The sequence below is a fragment of the Solanum stenotomum genome, chromosome 2 (assembly GCF_019186545.1).
Source record: "Solanum stenotomum isolate F172 chromosome 2, ASM1918654v1, whole genome shotgun sequence".
In the NCBI taxonomy this organism is placed as follows: domain Eukaryota; kingdom Viridiplantae; phylum Streptophyta; class Magnoliopsida; order Solanales; family Solanaceae; genus Solanum; species Solanum stenotomum.
Window position 1 is genome coordinate 48,505,381 of NC_064283.1, and position 19,230 is coordinate 48,524,610.

The 19,230-nt window shown below is 39.9% G+C and overlaps 1 protein-coding gene across 2 annotated transcripts in view; it reads right to left on the bottom strand.

Annotated features, from left to right (window-relative positions):
* Positions 1-19,230, bottom strand: part of LOC125857072 (ATP-citrate synthase alpha chain protein 2) — a 1,178,350-nt gene that overhangs the window by 846,330 nt on the left and 312,790 nt on the right. The window lies entirely within an intron of this gene.

The window sequence follows — 19,230 nt, forward strand, 5'->3', positions numbered from 1 at the left end:
TGGAGTGTTGGAAACAACTAGGAAACATAGGTATAATACCAAGGAACATGCATGAGAAGGTGTGAAATGAAGGGGAAACTTGGCGTCCTTGGCTCTTTGCATGGCACGGAGCGCCAACCCCGGAAGCTCAGAGGAGCCTGCTGGCGCTTTTCTTGGCGCGCCTCCCCAAAGGCTGAACTTTAGAGTCCCTTTTGGGGCGCGCTGGCAAGCGCGACGCTCCAGCCTCTTCCCCAGAAAATCCAACTTTTCTGCTTCTTTTTCCCAACTCTAAACCACCCTAACTTCAAAGGTTTCAACCCCAAACACTAAGGATCATAAAATCCTTCAACATACAAGAGATTTAAACTCAAAAACACAACCGGAAACAAGTCCCAAATGATCAGGAACTGCAACACAATCACAACCAACAACTTCAAAAAATACAACCCACAACTTCAACAAATCAGAATCAATATTTTCTCAAAATAAAACAAAGTTGGCGTGTGGGGGAAAGGATCAACCCGATTACTATGAACTCACGTACCTAGTAGGGATCACCCCCGACGATATCCACGATAATCTCCTTGCTTGCTCTTCTCTTTCTCCTCTTCTTTCTCTCTTCTCTCCCAAGCCCTAACTCTCACTCTTTAAAATGGGAGAAACTGATCCAAAATTCAGTCTAACACAACAATATAACCAAAACAATTGGTTAGGGAAAAGACCAAAATACCCTTAAAATTTTCGGACTAACTTCCCTGCCAACCACCCATCTTCCAAAGGGCCTAACTCACTCATACGAACTCGGAATTGAGCAAACTCGGTGGCGTTGGAAAGATCATTCTATGAGTTTCGCAAACATAACTGGAACTACACCTAACTCATCCTGAGCTAGGAATTATGACTGCTCATATTTGGCAAAAAACTCACTTTTTCCGACACTTGACCAAATTTCCAGATTTTAAATTCCTTCCAAAAAAAATGACTATTTCCGATTCTAAACCTCTTCATAGTTATTTCAAATTGCCGGATGTTACAATTTCTCCCCCTTGGGAAACATTCGTCATCGAATGAGGTTACTCTTACAAAGCTAAGGGTGTAGCATCAACTCAAACACCCAACAAGCAACCATGCAAACATAACAACAACCAAAACATGCTCATTATATTTTAAAGAGCACTAAGAAGGAAATTAATACCTTAATCCACATTTCCTCCGGATTCAAAGAGATGTGGATATCTCTTCTTCATGTCCTCTTCGGCTTCCCAAGTAGCTTTCTCAACAAATTGGTTCCTCCAATGGACCTTGACTGATGCTATATATTTCGTTCTCAGCCTACGAACTTGGCGATCTAAAATCTGAACAGGAATCTCCTCATAAGATAAGTTATCCTTGATCCTAATACTTTCAGTTGGCAGGATCAATAAAGGATTGCCTATGCACTTCTTCAACATAGAGATGTGAAATACCGGATGAACCGCTGCTTGCTCCTGTGAAAGCTCCAACTCATACGCAACATTGCCGATTTTCTTGGCTACGCGATAAAATCCAATATACCGGGGACTAAGTTTCCCCTTCTTACCAAACCTCATAACTCCCTTTATGAGTGAAACTTTCAAATATACCCAATCATCTATTTCAAACTCTAACGCTCTTCTCCTAACATTAGGGTAGGATTTTTGACGACTCTGTGCCGTTTTCAACTTCTCTTGAATCACTTTCACCTTCTCCATAGCTTGGTGAACTAAGTCTGGTCCTATCAACCCTGCTTCACCAACTTCAAACCATCCAATATGAGATATACATCTTCTCCCATAAAGAGGTTTGTATGGAGCCATCTGGATGCTAGAGTGATAACTATTGTTGTAGGCAAACTCAGTGAGAGGTAGGTGATCAACCCAGTTCCGTTTGAAATCGATCACACAAGCCCTCAACATATCTTCTTGAGTCTGAATAGTGCGCTCTACTTGCCCATCAGTGTGAGGATGAAAGGCAGTACTTAAGTTCTCCTTCGAACCCAAGCCTTTCTGAATAGATTTCAAGAACTGTAGAGTAAACTTTGCACCTCTATCTGAAATAATGGAGACTGGGACTCCATGAAGTCTCACTATCTCTTGAATATACAACTTGGCATAATCTTCTGCTGAAAGAGTAGTGTTTAGTGGTAGAAAATGAGTTGACTTTGTCATTCACTCGACAAACACCCAAATAAAATCATGTTGTCTGCGAGACCTTGGCAACCCTGTGATTAAATCCATATTGATTATCTCCCATTTCCATTCTGGAAGTGCTATCCTCTGAGCCAAACCACCGGGCCTTTGGTGCCTGACTTTCATTAGTTGGAAATTTGGACACTTAGGAAGAAACTCTGCAATACCCTTCTTCATGCCATTCCACTAATAAACTTCTCTCAAATCACGATATATCTTTGTGAAATCCGAATGAATGGAATATCTGGAGTTATGAGCATCTTCCATAGTCCTCTCTTGGAGTCCATCCACCACAGGTACACACAATCTTCCTTGATATCTCAATACACCGTCTCCCCCTTCTTCAAAAGCTAATACTCTTATCTTTTGAACATTTGCCTTCAACTCAAGCAAAATGGGATCTTGATCTTGTTTCTCTTTTACTTCTGACACTAGTGATGAATCGGCCCCATTCGCCACCGCTATTCCTCCTTCTACAGAATTTATATGTCTGACTCCCAGGCATGCCAGTCTGTGCACATCTTTTGCTAACTCTCTCTTCCCTTCTTCAATATGGGCGGTGCTACCCATAGACAACCTGCTTAATGAATGAACAACAACATTAGCCTTACCTGGTAGGTACAGAATACTCAGGTCATAATCCTTGAGTAATTCTAACTACTTCCTCTGTCTGAGATTAAGCTCTTTCTGAGTAAGCATATATTTAAGGCTCTTGTGATCAGTGAATACATCAACAAGCACACCATTCAAGTAATGACACCATATCTTCAAAGCGAATACTACCGCATCTAACTCCAAGACATGGGTTGGGAGAGACCCCACAACATCCTAATAAAACAAAACCAAGAGAACAAAACAACCGAGTCCTCCGGAAAGCAATGAGGCTCACCACTGACTTTGGAGTGCTCAACTTGATCAATGGCGTGCTAGATGCTGATCCTGGGTACTTGCGTCTGCATCATAATAAGATGCAGGCTAACTGGCGTCAGTACATTGAATGTATGAGTATGCGAGATGGAACGCTAAACCACAACTTAAGCTTGAAAATAGTGCAAGAGAATACTTACATTGGCTCTGTATGACTCATGAATCATTTAACTTAATATATAAAGCAATAAGACACATGAAGTTTATAAAACTTGTAAAACAGTGTAAACAACTTAGCTATTTAATGATAAAACAATAATAACCTCAACTTTAATTATATAAAAGTAATATAACTTTTGTAGGAGATTCTTTAACCGACCCCCACCACTATGAACCTTAGTGATGATACAACGCTTTACCTCACATTGCCCAAGGACCATCCTATACCTTGCCGTGATATAGGACCTTACTTTACTTAGTGGATCCACTTGCTTAACTTACATGATCATCTAAAAAGTATGACCCGTTAAATCCCATGTTTGGCTACATGGTTCTTATGGAGAGTTGATTTAATATGAACTTGTGTCCCTAATTTGGTGTTGAATACTACTCCCAAAAATACTTTGGCGCATAAGTGTTTTAAAAACATCTCTCTTTAGTTGAGATAATTACTCAAAACTTAGCCCAAAGGCTCTTTTGGAAAACATGGTTCCCCTCTTACACAAATGTAAAAACATGTATAAACTTCTTTGGGAATACTCTGTTCCCTAATAGATTTTGAGAAATGAACTCAACTTTAAACTGTTGACTTAACTTGAAACTCGATACTCTTTACCTAACTCGAAACTCGAACCTTAAAACAAAGTTAGAACATTCAATAAAGCCTCTTGAACAACTTTGAAAACTTGTTTTGACTTACTTCTTTAACTTCTAGACTTGACCCTTAACTTCACTTTGCCTTGATCCTAACTTGACTCGAATTGGATTGTGGATTCAAGGTATATGGTCACACATTTATGGATGAGTTCTTGACATTTATACGTACTTTGGAGTATTGGAAACAACTAGGAAACATAGGTACAATACCACGGAACATGCATGAGAAAGTGTGAAATGAAAGGGGAAACTTGGCGTCCTTGGCACTCTGCAAGGCGCGTAGCGCCAGCCCTTGAAACTCAGATGGGGCCTGCTAGTGCTTTGTTTGGTGCGCCGCCCCAAAGGCTGGACTTCAGAGTCCCTTTTGGGGCATGCTGGCAAGCGTGACGCGCCAGTCTCTTCCCCATAAAATCTGACTTTTCTCCCTGTTTTTCCTAACTCTAAACCGCCCTAACTTCAACGGTTTCAACCCCAAAAACTAAGGTTCATAAAAAACCTCAACATACAAGAGATTTAATCTCAAAAACACAACCGGAAACAAGTCTCAAATCAACAAGAACTGCAACACAATCACAACCAACAACTTTAACAAATACAACCCACAATTTCAACAAAACATAATCAATATTTTCTCGAAATAGAATGAATTTGGCGTGTGGGGGAAAGGATCAACCCCAAAACTATGAAGTCACACACCTAGTAAGGATCACCCCCGACGATATCCACGATAATCTCCTTTGCTTGCTCTTGTCTTTCTCCTCATTTTTCTCTCTTCTCTCCCAAGCCCTAACTCTCACTCTTTAAAATGGGACAAACTGATCCAAAAATAAGTCTAACACAACAATATAACCAAAAGAATTGGTTAGGGAAAAGGATAAAATACACTTATAATTTTCGAACTAACTTCCCTGCCAACTGCCCAACTTCCAAAGGGCCTAACTCGCTCATACGAACTCGGAATCGAGCAAACTCGGTGGCGTTGGAAAGATCATTCTATGAGATTTGCAAACATAACTATAACTACACCTAACTCATCATGAGCTAGGAGTTATGACTACTCAAATTTGGCCAAAAACTCACTTTTTCCCTTACTTGACCAAATTTCCAGATTTCAAATTCCTTAAAAAAATGACTATTTCCGATTCTAAACCTCTTCATAGTTATTTCAAATTGCTAGATGTTACTATATGTCCCCCATGAGAAACGTTCATCGTCGAATGAGGTTACTCTTACAAGGCTAAGGGTGTGACATCAACTCGAACACCCAACAAGCAACCATGCAAACGTAACAATAACCAAAACATGCTCATTATATTTAAAATAGCACTAAGAAGGAAATTAATACCTTAATCTGCATTTCCCCTGGATTCAAAGAGATGTGGATATCTCTTCTTCATGTCCTCTTCGGCTTCCCAAGTAGCTTTCTCAACAAATTGGTTCCTCCAATGGACCTTGACTGATGCTATATCTTTCGTTCTCAGCCTACGAACTTGGCGATCTAAAATCTGAACAGGAATCTCCACATAAGATAAGTTATCCTTGATCCTAATACTTTCAGTTGGCAGGATCAATAAAGGATCGCCTATTCACTTCTTCAACATAGAGATGTGAAATACCGGATGAACCGTTGCTAGCTCCTGTGGTAGCTCCAACTCTTACGCAACATTGCCGATTTTCTTGGCTATGCGGTAAGACCAACATACCGGGGACTAAGTTTCCCCTTCTTACTAAACCTCATAACACCCTTTATGGGTGAAACTTTCAAATATACCCAATCATCTATTTCAAACTCTAACGCTCTTCTCCTAACATCAGTGTAGGATTTTTGATGACTCTGTGCCATTTTCAACCTCCTTTGAATCACTTTCACCTTCTCCAAAGCTTGGTGAACTAAGTCTGGCCCTATCAACCCTACTTCACCAACTTCAAACCATCCAATAAGAGATCTACATATTCTCCCATAAAGAGCTTTGTATGGAGCCATCTGGATGCTAGAGTGATAACTATTGTTGTAGGCAAACTCAATGAGAGGTAGGTGATCATCCCAGTTCACTTTGAAATCGATCACACAAGCACTCAACATATCTTCTAGAGTCTGAATAGTGCGTTCTCCTTGCCCATCAGTTTGAGGAAGAAAGGCAGTACTTAAGTTCACCTTCAAACCCAAGCCTTTCTGAAGAGATTTCCAGAACTGTGCAGCAAACTGCGCACCTCTATCTGAGATAATGGAGACTGGGACTCCATGAAGTCTCACTATCTCTTGAATATACAACTTGGCATAATCTTCTGCTGAAAGGGTAGTCTTTACTGGTAGAAAATGAGCTGACTTTGTCATTCGGTCGACAATCACCCAAATAGAATCATCTTGTCTGCGAGACCCTGACAACCTTGTGATTAAATCCATATTGATCATCTCCCACTTCTATTCCGAAAGTTCTATCCTCTGAGCCAAACCACATGGCCTTTGGTGCTTGACTTTCACTTGTTGGAAATTTGGACACTTAGGAAGAAACTCTGCAATGCCCTTCTTCATGTCATTCCACCAATAAACTTCTCTCAAATCACGATACATCTTTGTGGAACCCGGATGAATGGAATATCTGGAGTTATGAGCTTCTTCCATAATCCTCTCTTGGAGTCCATCCACCACATGTACACACAATCTTCCTTGATATCTCAATACAACGTCTCCCCCTTGTTCAAAAGCTAATACTCTTTGCTTTTGAACATTTGCCTTCAACTCAAGCAAAATGGGATCTTTGATCTTGTTTATCTTGCACTTCTGACACTAGTGATGACTCGGCCCTATTCGCCACCGCTATTCCTTCTTCTGCAGAATCTATAAGTCTGACTCCTAGGCATGCCAGTCTGTGCACATCTTTTGCTAACTCTTCCCTTCTTCAATATGGGCGGTGCTACCCATAGACAACTTGCTTAAAGAATGAGCAACAACATTAGCCTTACCTGGTTGGTACAGAATACTTAGCTCATAATCCTTGAGTAATTCTAACTACCTCCTCTGTCTGAGATTAAGCTCTTTCTGAGTAAGCATATATTTTAGGCTCTTGTGATCAGTGAATACATCAACAAGCACACCATTCAAGTAATGACACCATATCTTCAAAGCGAATACTACCGCATCTAACTCCAAGTCATGGGTTGGGTAATTCTTCTCATGAACCTTTAATTTTTTGGAGGCATAAGCTATAACCTTGCCATGCTGCATTTAGACACAACCCAAAAAAACTATAGATGCATTACAATACACCACAAAACATTGAGTACCTTCTGGTAGCATCAAAATTGGAGTAGTAATCAAGCTCCTTTTCAATTCCTGAAAGCTTTTCTCACAAGCTTCAGACCATTGAAATTTCACTGTCTTCTTAGTCAATCTTGTCAAAGGAGATGCAATAGACGAGAATCCGTCTACAAACCTTCTATAATAGCCAGCTAAACCCAAGAAACTCCTAATTTCAGTTGGAGATGTGGGTCTATGCTAATTCTGCACTACCTCAATTTTCTGAGTATAAACTTTAATCCCATCACCGGACACAATGTGGCCTAGGAATGCCATAGACTTAAGCCAGAACTCACACTTAGAGAACTTGGCATACAACTCTTTATCTTTCAAAGTCTGAAGAACTATTCTGAGATTACTCGCATGATCTTCTTCATTCCTTGAATAGATTAGTATGTCATCAATAAAGACGATAACAAACAAATCTAAATAAGGTTTGAACACTTTGTTCATAAGGTCCATGAAAGTTGCCGGTGCATTGGTCAAACGAAAAGACATGACTAAAAACTCATAATGACCATATCTGGTTCTGGAAGCTGTATTTGGAATATCAGATTCCCTTACTCTTAACTGGTGATAGCTTGATCTGAGGTCAATCTTCGAAAAACAAGTGGCACCTTGAAGCTGATCGAAAAGATCATCAATCCTCGGAAGAGGGTACTTATTCTTGATGGTAACCTTATTCAACTGGCGGAAGTCCATACACATTCTAAAGGAACCATCCTTCTTTCTCACAAACAAGACCGGAGCGCCCCAAGGAGAGATACTGGGTTGAATGAAACACTTATCTAGGAGATGTTTCAACTACTCTTTCAACTCTTTCAACCTTTCTGGTGATATTCTATAAGGCGGAATAGAGATAGGACGAGTATCTGGAATGAGATCTATGCCGAAATCTATTTCTCTCTCAGGAGGAATTTTGGGTATATCATCAGTAAAAACTTCTAGAATCTCTCTCACTATAGGAATTAACTGGAAATGAGGTATCTCAACACTAGAGTCATGAACTAGGACTAAGTGATAGACACAACCCTTCCAAAGTAACTTTCTTGCCTTAAGGTACGAAATGAAACGACCCTTAGGCACTGCGGAACTACTACTCCACTCTATGACTGGCTCATTCGAAAATTGAAACGTGACCGCTCTAGTTCTACAATCTAACGATGCATAATAGGCATGGAGCCAATCCATACCTAAAATGACATCAAAATCTACCATTACTAACTCAACCAAATCAGCCATGGTCCTCTTCTGATTGATAGAAACAGGACAATCACGATAAACTAATTCTGCTATAATAGACTCCCCAACAGGTATAGAAATGCAAAAGGGTTCACAAAGTCTTTCAGGAAGAAAATCAAACTTATTTGCAACATAAGGAGTTACAAAAGATAAACTTGCTCCTGGGTGTAGCAAAGCAGACACATCAAAATCAAAGACTTTGATAATACTAGTGACAACATTTGTAGAGTTATCTTGCTCATGGCGACTGGTGATTTTATAGAGGCGGTTTGCTCCTACGCTGGTACTAGAAGTAGCTCCTCTAGGTGCCATCCTGTCTGGGGAGCAATTGATGATGATTAGGCCCTACTGCCCAAATTTCCACTATCTTGCCTATTCTTAGGGCACTCCTTCATGAAGTGACCCTCTTGCCCACACTTAAAGCACCCTGTCTGACCATCACGATATTTCATCGCGTGAGTTTTACCACACCTAGCACATGCAGGAAGCAAACTACCTCTTTGTGCCACACTACCTTAAGACTGTGCTGGTCTAGCCTTGAAGTCCTTCAAATTCTGGCCATTAAATTCACCTCAGTATCTGGGTGCAGGTGCTCTAGCAGATGATGGAGCAGGTCCCTTTTGCCTTTGCTGAAAGGATGAACGGTTTGAATTACCTTTCTGAACTCTTCTCTGTCCCTCAATTTCTCTTCCTCAACCTGCTGCACATAGATCATCAACCTTGATATGTCCAATATACCGGAGACTAAATTTCCCCTTCTTACCAAACCTCACAACACCCTTTATGGGTGAAACTTTCAAATATACCCAATCATTTATTTCAAACTCTAACGCTCTTCTGCTAAGATCAGTGTAGGATTTTTGACGACTCTGTGCCGTTTTCAACCTCTCTTGAATCACATTCACTTTCTCCATAGCATGGTGAACTAAATCTGGTCCTATCAACCCTGCTTCACCAACTTCAAACCATCCAATAGGAGGTGTACATCTTCTCCCATAATGAGCATCGTACGGAGCCATCTGGATGCTAGAGTGATAACTATTTTTGTAGGCAAACTCAATGAGAGGTAGGTGATCATCCCAGTTCCCTTTGAAATCGATCACACAAGCCCTCAACATATCTTCTAGAGTCTGAATAGTGCGCTCTACTTTCCCATCAGTCTGAGGATGAAAGGCAGTACTTAAGTTCACCTTCGAACCCAAGCCTTTCTGAAAAGATTTCCAGAACTGTGCAGTAAACTGTGCACCTCTATCTGAANGCTAGAGTGATAACTATTTTTGTAGGCAAACTCAATGAGAGGTAGGTGATCATCCCAGTTCCCTTTGAAATCGATCACACAAGCCCTCAACATATCTTCTAGAGTCTGAATAGTGCGCTCTACTTTCCCATCAGTCTGAGGATGAAAGGCAGTACTTAAGTTCACCTTCGAACCCAAGCCTTTCTGAAAAGATTTCCAGAACTGTGCAGTAAACTGTGCACCTCTATCTGAAATAATGGAGATTGGCACTCCATGAAGTCTCACTATCTCTTGAATATACAACTTGGCATAATCTTCTCCTGAAAGGGTAGTCTTTACTGGTAGAAAATGAGCTGACTTTGTCATTCGTTCGACAATCACCCAAATAAAATCATGTTGTCTGCGAGACCTTGGCAACCCTGTGATGAAATCCATATTGATCATCTCCCACTTCCATTCCGGAAGTTCTATCTTCTGAGACAAACCACCCGACCATTGGTGCTTGACTTTCACTTGATGACAATTTGGACACTTAGGAATAAACTCTGCAATGCCCTTCTTCTTGCCATTCCACTAATAAACTTCTCTCAAATCACGATACATCTTTGTGGAACTCGGATGAATGGAATATCTAGAGTTATGAGCTACTTCCATAATCCTCTCTTGGAGTCCATCCACCACAAGTACACACAATTTTCCTTGATATCTCAATATACCATCTCCCCCTTGTTCAAAAGCTAATACTCTTTGCTTTTGAAAATTTGCCTTCAACTCAAGCAAAATGGGATCTTGAACTTGTTTATCTTTCACTTCTGACAATAGTGATGACTCGGCCCCATTCTCCACTGCTATTCTTCCTTCTAATAAATTTATAAGTTTGACTCCCAGGCATGCCCTGTGCACATCTTTTGCTAACTCTCTCTTCCCTTCTTCAATATGGGCTGTGCTACCCATAGACAACTTGCTTAAAGAATGAGCAACAACATTAGCCTTTCCTGGGTGGTACTAAATACTCAGGTAATAATCCTTGAGTAATTCTAACCACCTCCTCTGTCTGAGATTAAGCTCTTTCTGCGTAACCACATATTTAAGGCTCTTGTGATCAGTGAATACATCAACAAGCACACCATTCAAGTAATGACGCCATATCTTCAAAGGGAATACTACCGCATCTAACTCCAAGTCATGGGTTGGGTAATTCTTCTCATGAACATTCAATTTTCTGGAGGCATAAGCTATTACCTTGCCATTCTTCATTTCGACACAACCCAAACGAACTCTAGATGCATCACAATACACCACAAAACCTTGAGTACCTTCTGGTAGCGTCAAAACTGAAGCAGTAATTAACCTCTTTTTCAATTCCTGAAAGCTTTTCTCACAAGCTTCAGACCATTGAAATTTCACTGTCTTCTTAGTCAACCTTGTCAAAGGAGATGCAATAGACGAGAACCCGTCTACAAACCTTCTATAATAGCCAGCTAAACCCCAGAAACTCCTAATTTCAGTTGGAGATGTGGGTCTAGGCCAATTCAGCACTACCTCAATTTTTCGAGTATCAACTTTAATTCCATCACCGGACACAATGTGGCCTAGGAACGCCACAGACTTAAGCCAAAACTCACACTTAGAGAACTTGGCATACAACTCTTTATCTTTCAAAGCCTGAAGAACTATTCTGAGATGACTCGCATGATATTTTTAATTCTTTGAATAGATTAGTATGTCATCAATAAAGACTATAACAAACATATCTAATAAGGTTTGAAGACTCTGTTCATAAGGTCCATGAAAGTTGTCGGTACATTGGTCAAACCAAAAGACATGACTAAAAACTCATAATGACCATATCTGGTTCTGAAAGTTGTCTTTGGAATATCACATTCCCTTACTCTTAACTGGTGATAGCCTGATCTGAGGTCAATCTTCAAAAAATAAGTGGCACCCTGAAGCTGATCAAAAATATCATCAATCCTCGAAAGAGGGTACTTATTCTTGATGGTAACCTTATTTAACCGGCGGTAGTCCATACACATTCTAAGGGAACCATCCTTCTTTCTCACAAACAAGATCGGAGCACCCCAAGGCGAGACACTTGGTCGAATGAAACACTTATCTAGGTGATCTTTCAACCACTCTTTCAACTCTTTCAACTCTGCTGGTGCTATTCTATTAGGCAAAATAAAGATAGGACGAGTATCTAGAATGAGATTTATGCCGAAATCTATTTCTCTCTCAAGAGGAATTCCGGGTAGATCATCAGGAAAAACATCTAGAAACTCTCTTACTATAGGAATTGACTGGAAATGAGGTATCTCAACACTAGAGTCATAAACTCGGACTAAGTGATAGACAATCCATACCTACAATCTAATGATGCATAACAGGCATGAAGACAATCCATACCTAAAATGACATCGAAATCTACCATGTCTAACTCAACCAAATCAGCCATGGTGTTCTTGTGATTGATAGAAACAGGACAATCACGATAAACTCTTTCTACTATAATAGACTGCCCAATAGGTTTAGAAACATAAAAGGGTTCACAAAGTCTTTTAGGAAGAACATCAAACTTATTTGCAACATAAGGAGTTACAAAAGATAAGCTTGCTCGTGGGTCTAGCAGAGCAGACACATCAAAAGCAAAGACTTTGATCATACCACTGACAACATTTGCAGAGTTCTCTTGCTCATGGCGACTGGTGAATGCATAGAGGCGGTTTGCTCCTCCGCCGGTACTAGAAGTAGCTCCTCTAGGTGTCATCCTGTCTGGGGTAGCAATTGATGATGATTGGGCTCTACTGCCCAAATTTCCACTATCTTGTTTATTCTTAGGGCACTCCTTCATGAGGTGACCCTCTTTACCACACTTAAAGAACCCGGTCTGACCAACACGACATTTCCCCGGGTGAGTTCTACCACACCTAGCACATGCAGGAAACAAACTACCTCATTGTGCCACACTACCTTAAGACTGTGCTGGTCTAGCCTTGAAGTCCTTCAAATTCTGGCCATTAAATTCACCTCTGTATCTGGGTGCAGGTGCTCTAGAAGATGATGGAGCAGGTCCCTTCTTCCTTTGCTGAAAGGAAGAACGGTTTGAATTACCTTTCTGCTGCCCTGACTCATTACCGGTCTTAGTTCTCTTATTTCTGAACTCTTCTCTGTCCCTCAATTTCTCTTCCTCAACCTGCTGCACATAGACCATCAACCTTGATATGTCCATGTCCCCGATAAGCATTGCAACCCTACTTTCCTTACTCGACAACCGAGACAGTCCAGCAACAAACAAACTCATTCTATTCCTCATGTTCGCAACCATCTACGGATCATAGCAGTATAGTTGTGTTAACTTCAGACCGTACTCATGAACACTCAACGACTTCTGCTTAAGTGTGAGGAACTCACGTACCTTGGACTCTCTCAAATCTCGAGGAAAGAAATGCCCCAAGAAAGTTTCATCAAAACAGGCCCAACTCGCAGGTGGTCTATTATCAGCTCTGCCCCTTTTCCACTGGTCGAACCACGTTCTAGCAACATCCTTCAATTGATACCCAACTAGTTCAACCGGCTCAGTATCTGCCACATGCATCACATAAAAAAATCTTCTTCAGCTCTTCAATGAAGTTCTATGGATCCTCAGTAGTGCTTGAACCCATGAAACTCGGAGGATTCATCCCCAAGAATTCACGAATCCTAGAAGTGTCAGCTCCTTCATGTCGAGCTCCCCTTTGCTGACCAATCTGATTAGTTACAGCTTGACTCAGAATTCAAATTGCCTCTCTGAACTCGACATTGGAAACTTCCCCTTGATGCTGCTGTCCAAGTGCATCAGGTAACTCTTGTTCATCAACATAACGTCTAGGAAGACCCCTCTGCCAACTCTTCGTGAAGGCATGACTATCTGAAACACGCGCAAGGATGAATTAAAAAGGAAATTTTTAGAGATGAACTTTAACGCACGATGATGAGTGTGAAAAAAGTGAGAAATCTTCCTAAATGATGTAGCCTCCTAATTATAGATGTGGAACGCTTCACACCGATAACTAAGACTTTATAGACACGGCTTCATAGACTCCCTAGGACTTTTGAACTCTGTGCTCTAATACTAAGTATGTCAAGCCCCGAGCCTACACCCTGGATGTGGCCGACAGATGAAGACCATTGCTGGCCCCAAGCGAACCCTTGGCCTGGCTTTCTTAACTCAGCGGAAACCTAACTCAACAGAATAACTCCATGCAAAGCAAGGACATAAAACTACTTAACTGATAAAGTCTGGCCAAAAAGGCAACTCGAGTCCCAAAATAGAATATTTACATATATACATAGATGAATGACTCAAAACTAACTAACTGACTGACTGTCTATAAAGCTTCTATAACACTGAGGTGGATGTTGGGACAGACCCCGCAACATCCTAATAAAACAAAACTAAGAGAACAAAACAACTGAGTCCTTCGGAAAGCAAGGAGGCTCACCACTGACTCTGGAGTGCTCAACTGGATCAACGACGTGCTGGTTACTGATCCTAGGTACCTGCGTCTGCATCATAATAAGATGCAGGACAACTGGCTTCAGTACATGGAATGTACGAGCATGCGAGCTAGAAAGCTAAACCACAACTTAAGTTTGAAAAGAGTATAAGTGAACACTTACATTGGCTTTGTACGACTCATGAATCATTTAACTTAATATATAAAGCAATAAGACACATGCAGTATATAAAATTTGTAAAATAGTGTAAACAACTTAGCTCGTTAATGATAAAACATTAACAACCTCAACTTTACTTATATAAAAGTAATATAACTTTTGTGGGAGATTTTTTAACCAACAACCACCATTATGAGCCCTAGTGATGATACAACGCTTTCCCTCACGTTGCCCAAGGACCATCCTATACCTTGCCATGATATAGGATCTTACTTTACTTAGTGGATCCACTAGTTTAACTTACGTGATCATCTAAAAAGTATGACCCGTTAAATCCCATGTTTGGCTACATGGTTCTTATGGAGAGTTGAGTTAATATGAACTCGTGTCTCCAATTCAGTGCTCAATACTACTCCTAAAAATACTTTGGCTCATAAGTGTTTTGAACACATCTCTCTTTAGTTGAGATAATTACTCAAAACTTAGCCCAAAGGCTCTTTTGGAAAACATAGTTCCCCTCTTAGTCAAATGTAAAAACATGTATAAACTTCTTTGGAAATACTTAGTTCCCTAATAGCCTTTAAACTCTTGACTTAACTTGAAACTCGATACTCTTTACTTGACTTCAAACTCGAACCTTAAAACCAAGTTAGAACGTTCAATAAAGACTCTTGAACAACTTTGAAAACTTGGTTTGACTTACTTCTTTAACTTCTAGACATGACCCATAACTTCAATTTGACTTGATCCTAACTCGCCTTGAATTGGATTGTGGATTGAAGGTATATGATCTCAAGTTTATGATTGAGTTCTTGACATTTTCACGTAATTTGGAGTGTTGGAAACAACTAGGAAACATAGGTACAATACCAAGGAACATGCATGAGAAAGTGTGAAATGAAAGGGGAAACTTGGCATCCTTGGCGCTCTGCAAGGCGCGGAGCGCTAGCCCTCGAAGCTCAGAAGGGGCCTGTTGGCGCTCTGCTAGGCGCGCTGCCCCAAAGGCTGGACTTCAGAGTCCCTTTTGGGGCGTGCTGGCAGGCGCGACGCGCCAGCCCCTTCCCCAAAAAATCCGACTTTTCTCCCTCTTTTTCCCAATTCTAAACCACCCTAACTTCAAAGGTTTCAATCCCAAACACTAAGGATCATAAAATCCCTCAACATACAAGAGATTTCAACTCAAAAACACAATCGAAAACAAGTTCCAAATAAACAAGAACTTCAACACAATCACAACAAACAACTTTAACAAATACAACCCACAACTTCAACAAAACATAATCAATCTTTTCTCGAATTAGATTGAGTTTTGCATGTGGGGGAAAGGATAAACCCCAACACTATGAACTCACATACCTAGTAGGGATCACCCCCGACGATATCCACGATGATCTCCTTGCTTGCTCTTCTCTTTCTCCTCTTATTTCTCTCTTCTCTCCAAGCCCTAACTCTCACTCTTTAAAATGGGACAAACTGATCCAAAAATCAGTCTAACACAACAATATAACCAAAAGAATTGGTTAGGGAAATGACCAAAATACCCTTAAAATTTTCGGACTAACTTCCCTGCCAATTGCCCAACTTCCAAAGGGCCTAACTCACTCATACGAACTCGGAATCCAGCAAACTCGGTGGCGTTGGAAAGATCATTCCACGAGCTTCGTAAACATAACTGGAACTACACCTAAATCATCCTGATATAGGAGGTATGACTGCTCAAAGATAGCCAAAAACTCACTTTTTCCCACACTTAACCAAATTTCTAGATTTTAAATTCCTTCAAAAAAAATGACTATTTCCGATTCTAAGCCTCTTCATAGTTATTTCAAATTGCCGGATGTTACAACTCATGTATTCATGTCCAAGTGGGTCGGCTACTAATGGTTCTTTCACCGGAAGTTGGTGCACAAATTGCTCTGAAGGTTATTATGAAATCGACTGATCAATAGTGTTATGAGAGGTTCAAACGATGAAACCACCCCAGTTTCAGGGTTTTAAGAATGAGGATGCTTATGAGTTCTTGACTTTGTGACATGTGATAGTTAGGTTGCAAGTATGGTGGATGCTCGTGGTGTCAGGTTTGTTGAACTTAAGCTTTATTGTCGTGTAGAGAGTACTGGAGAACTTTTGTGTGGTCTAGACTAGTTGGATCTCCTCCGGAAGAGTGGGATCTGTTTTCTAGTGCTTCCCAAGACTGCTTCATTCCTTGGAGATTTAGCGAGGAGAGTCGTCTAAGGTTTGAGATCTTGACTCAGGTCAATCTGTCTGTGACCAAGTGTGAGGCCCATTTTGATGAGCTTTCTAGAGGCAAGGAGAGTTCGCATGTTTATGAGAGGATTGATTTTCTCCTTATCATATGTCTTCAGGGCAGCTAGAGAAGGGGCTTCATCCAAGTCCATTGTGCTAAAGTGCTCAGGGTGGTTTTTAATTCACTTCAAAGATGTTGGGGTATTTAAACGCTCGTATAATTTAGGTCTTAAAGTAAGTTATCCGACCAAGCTGGGGGGATTTTGTGTTTTCGCTTAATTTTTCTACAAAGTGAACAAAATACTGGTTGGAACAAAATAAAACCAAACACACAGAGTATTGGGACAAAGTGAACCAAAGTTGGGTGCCAATTTAGATTAATCGTCATTAATGTAGAAGGTGGAATAACATGTTATTATGCACAATTTCTTTTCTTTTGGTAAAAATAATCTTTAACAACCATTTTTGAACTACACATACATTTTTGTCTCTAAAAGAGAAAACACATAAAAATCCCTGAACATGGTCGGATAACTTACTTTAGCACTTAAACTACACAGGCTTTTAAATACCCCCCTTAATATCTTTGAAGTGAATTAAATGCAACCCTAAGGGGTGACATGACAAAGAGTGTGAGTTCACTCATCTAATAGCGTGTTAAGGAATTAAAAAAGAAAAAGATTTATAAAATCATACACATGTCATTTTTGTATAGGTTAATATCTAATTAATATTTTAAATATTATTTTCTAAATATATTAACTTTTCTTCAACTATATGAATTTTATTATTGGCCCACAAAACTTTTAATTTTTTATTTTTTATTTTATTGTCTTCCCCAATAACTTCTTCTCCATTGAAGCATCCTCTTTTCCTCCATCTTCATCTTCAACTCTATCAACTACTTCAATGTCATCATATCTTTAGTAATCAACAAAATCCAACAACAACATCTTATTATTGACGTCAATTTCACACATATAAATTTTATTAATTTTCATTGGAGCTAAAAAAACTTGTTGGTTCACCGAATAAGACGAAGAAAGGAAGAGAAACAGGAGGTGTGATGGAGCTTGTTTGAAAATATGAAGAGTTAAGAGCTAGAAATGGTGAAGAAGAAGGAAGAAGAAACAAGTGAAGGGGGTGGGTGGGGGCTGGGTATGAGGGGGGGGGGATAAAAAGGGGGTGGGTGGGAGTTGGGTATGGGGGAATAAAAATGGATCCACATTTTAAATTTTTATTTTAGAAATTGCATTTGTAATTAATTACTTAATGTAAATTAATTTTAAGAAGCGTTAAGGAAAAAATTTCGAAAAATAAATAATAACGTGGTGTTGACATGACTATGTTGTGGCACTTACATGACTATGATGTGACAAGTGAGAGTTGTATAATAATACTAGGGTGGTTTTTAATTCACTTCGAAGATGTTAAGTGGGGTATTTAGCCCGTGTAGTTTAAGTATTAAAGTAAGTTATCTGACCCAGTTCAGGGAGGTTTTTATGTGTTTTCTCAAAATTTAAACCATAATATGTAATTTAATTAGATTGCACCTCCAAGTGGGGGTCAAAGTTAACTGTCCCATAACTAAATAGTTAAACTTCCATATGCCATAAAAAGAGGAAACAGTTATCAGCCAACCAAAAATCACATAAAGTAAATACATGTAATTAATAAAAGGCACTTAAAAGAATCTTGGCTTATCCTTGTACAGTTTTCATTAATACTTTGTACATTCCTTCTTATATAAATCTCTGCTTATGATTGCATTTCTTGTTTGGTCAGAAACATGTAATGCCAAAAGAGGCAGGCATTGGAGACATTTCACAACTTTCGCCACTTCTCTGTACAAGAAGAAAGGGAGAAACATGTTCACCAACCCTCCAAGCAAAGGATATTCAGCCACTACTAATGTTAGATACTATGGGGCAAAAGGGGATGGGACGAGCAACGATACCATGGTAAGTTTTAATTTTCATCCAGCATGATCATTGTTGTCGAATGAGCGCTTAAGCAAGGCGCAAAACATGTTGACCACTTCACCTCACTTTGTGGGCACTTTATGGTGCTTATCAAGGCTTTAGGGAATAATTTTCCATGACAATGGTGATTCCAAACAATTAATACTTGCGCTTTAGCATTTACACTTCAAGCTCAGAGCTCTTTTTGTTTGTGCTTTTCGCCTTTGATAACACTGATCATGGCCTAGTTAGATAGTTCCACACGTGATCCAGCTCTTCTCGAGACCTATGTACCTCACGCATAAGGGTGAGTTCAGTGACCGGACTATATATCCAGGTACACATAAATAAATATAACCAGAGTCGCAGCAAAGAATAAATCAAAAATTAACAGTGACATGCAATTAGTATCAACTCTCCCACATGGGAAAGAGCATCAACAAAAGTCAAACTAGCGATGCATGGGCGAAGAGATTCAATAACTTAACTGTTTTTATTTATTACATCACGCATAAGGTTACAGTAATAATAACTCCAAAATTCTTGAACTAGATACAACACTCCAACGGTAAAGTGAACCCCCTTTGGTTGAAACTTATATTGTTTATACACTGTTAAACCTGCTCTTTTCCACCCGATTTTGCATCTTCATGTGTTAAC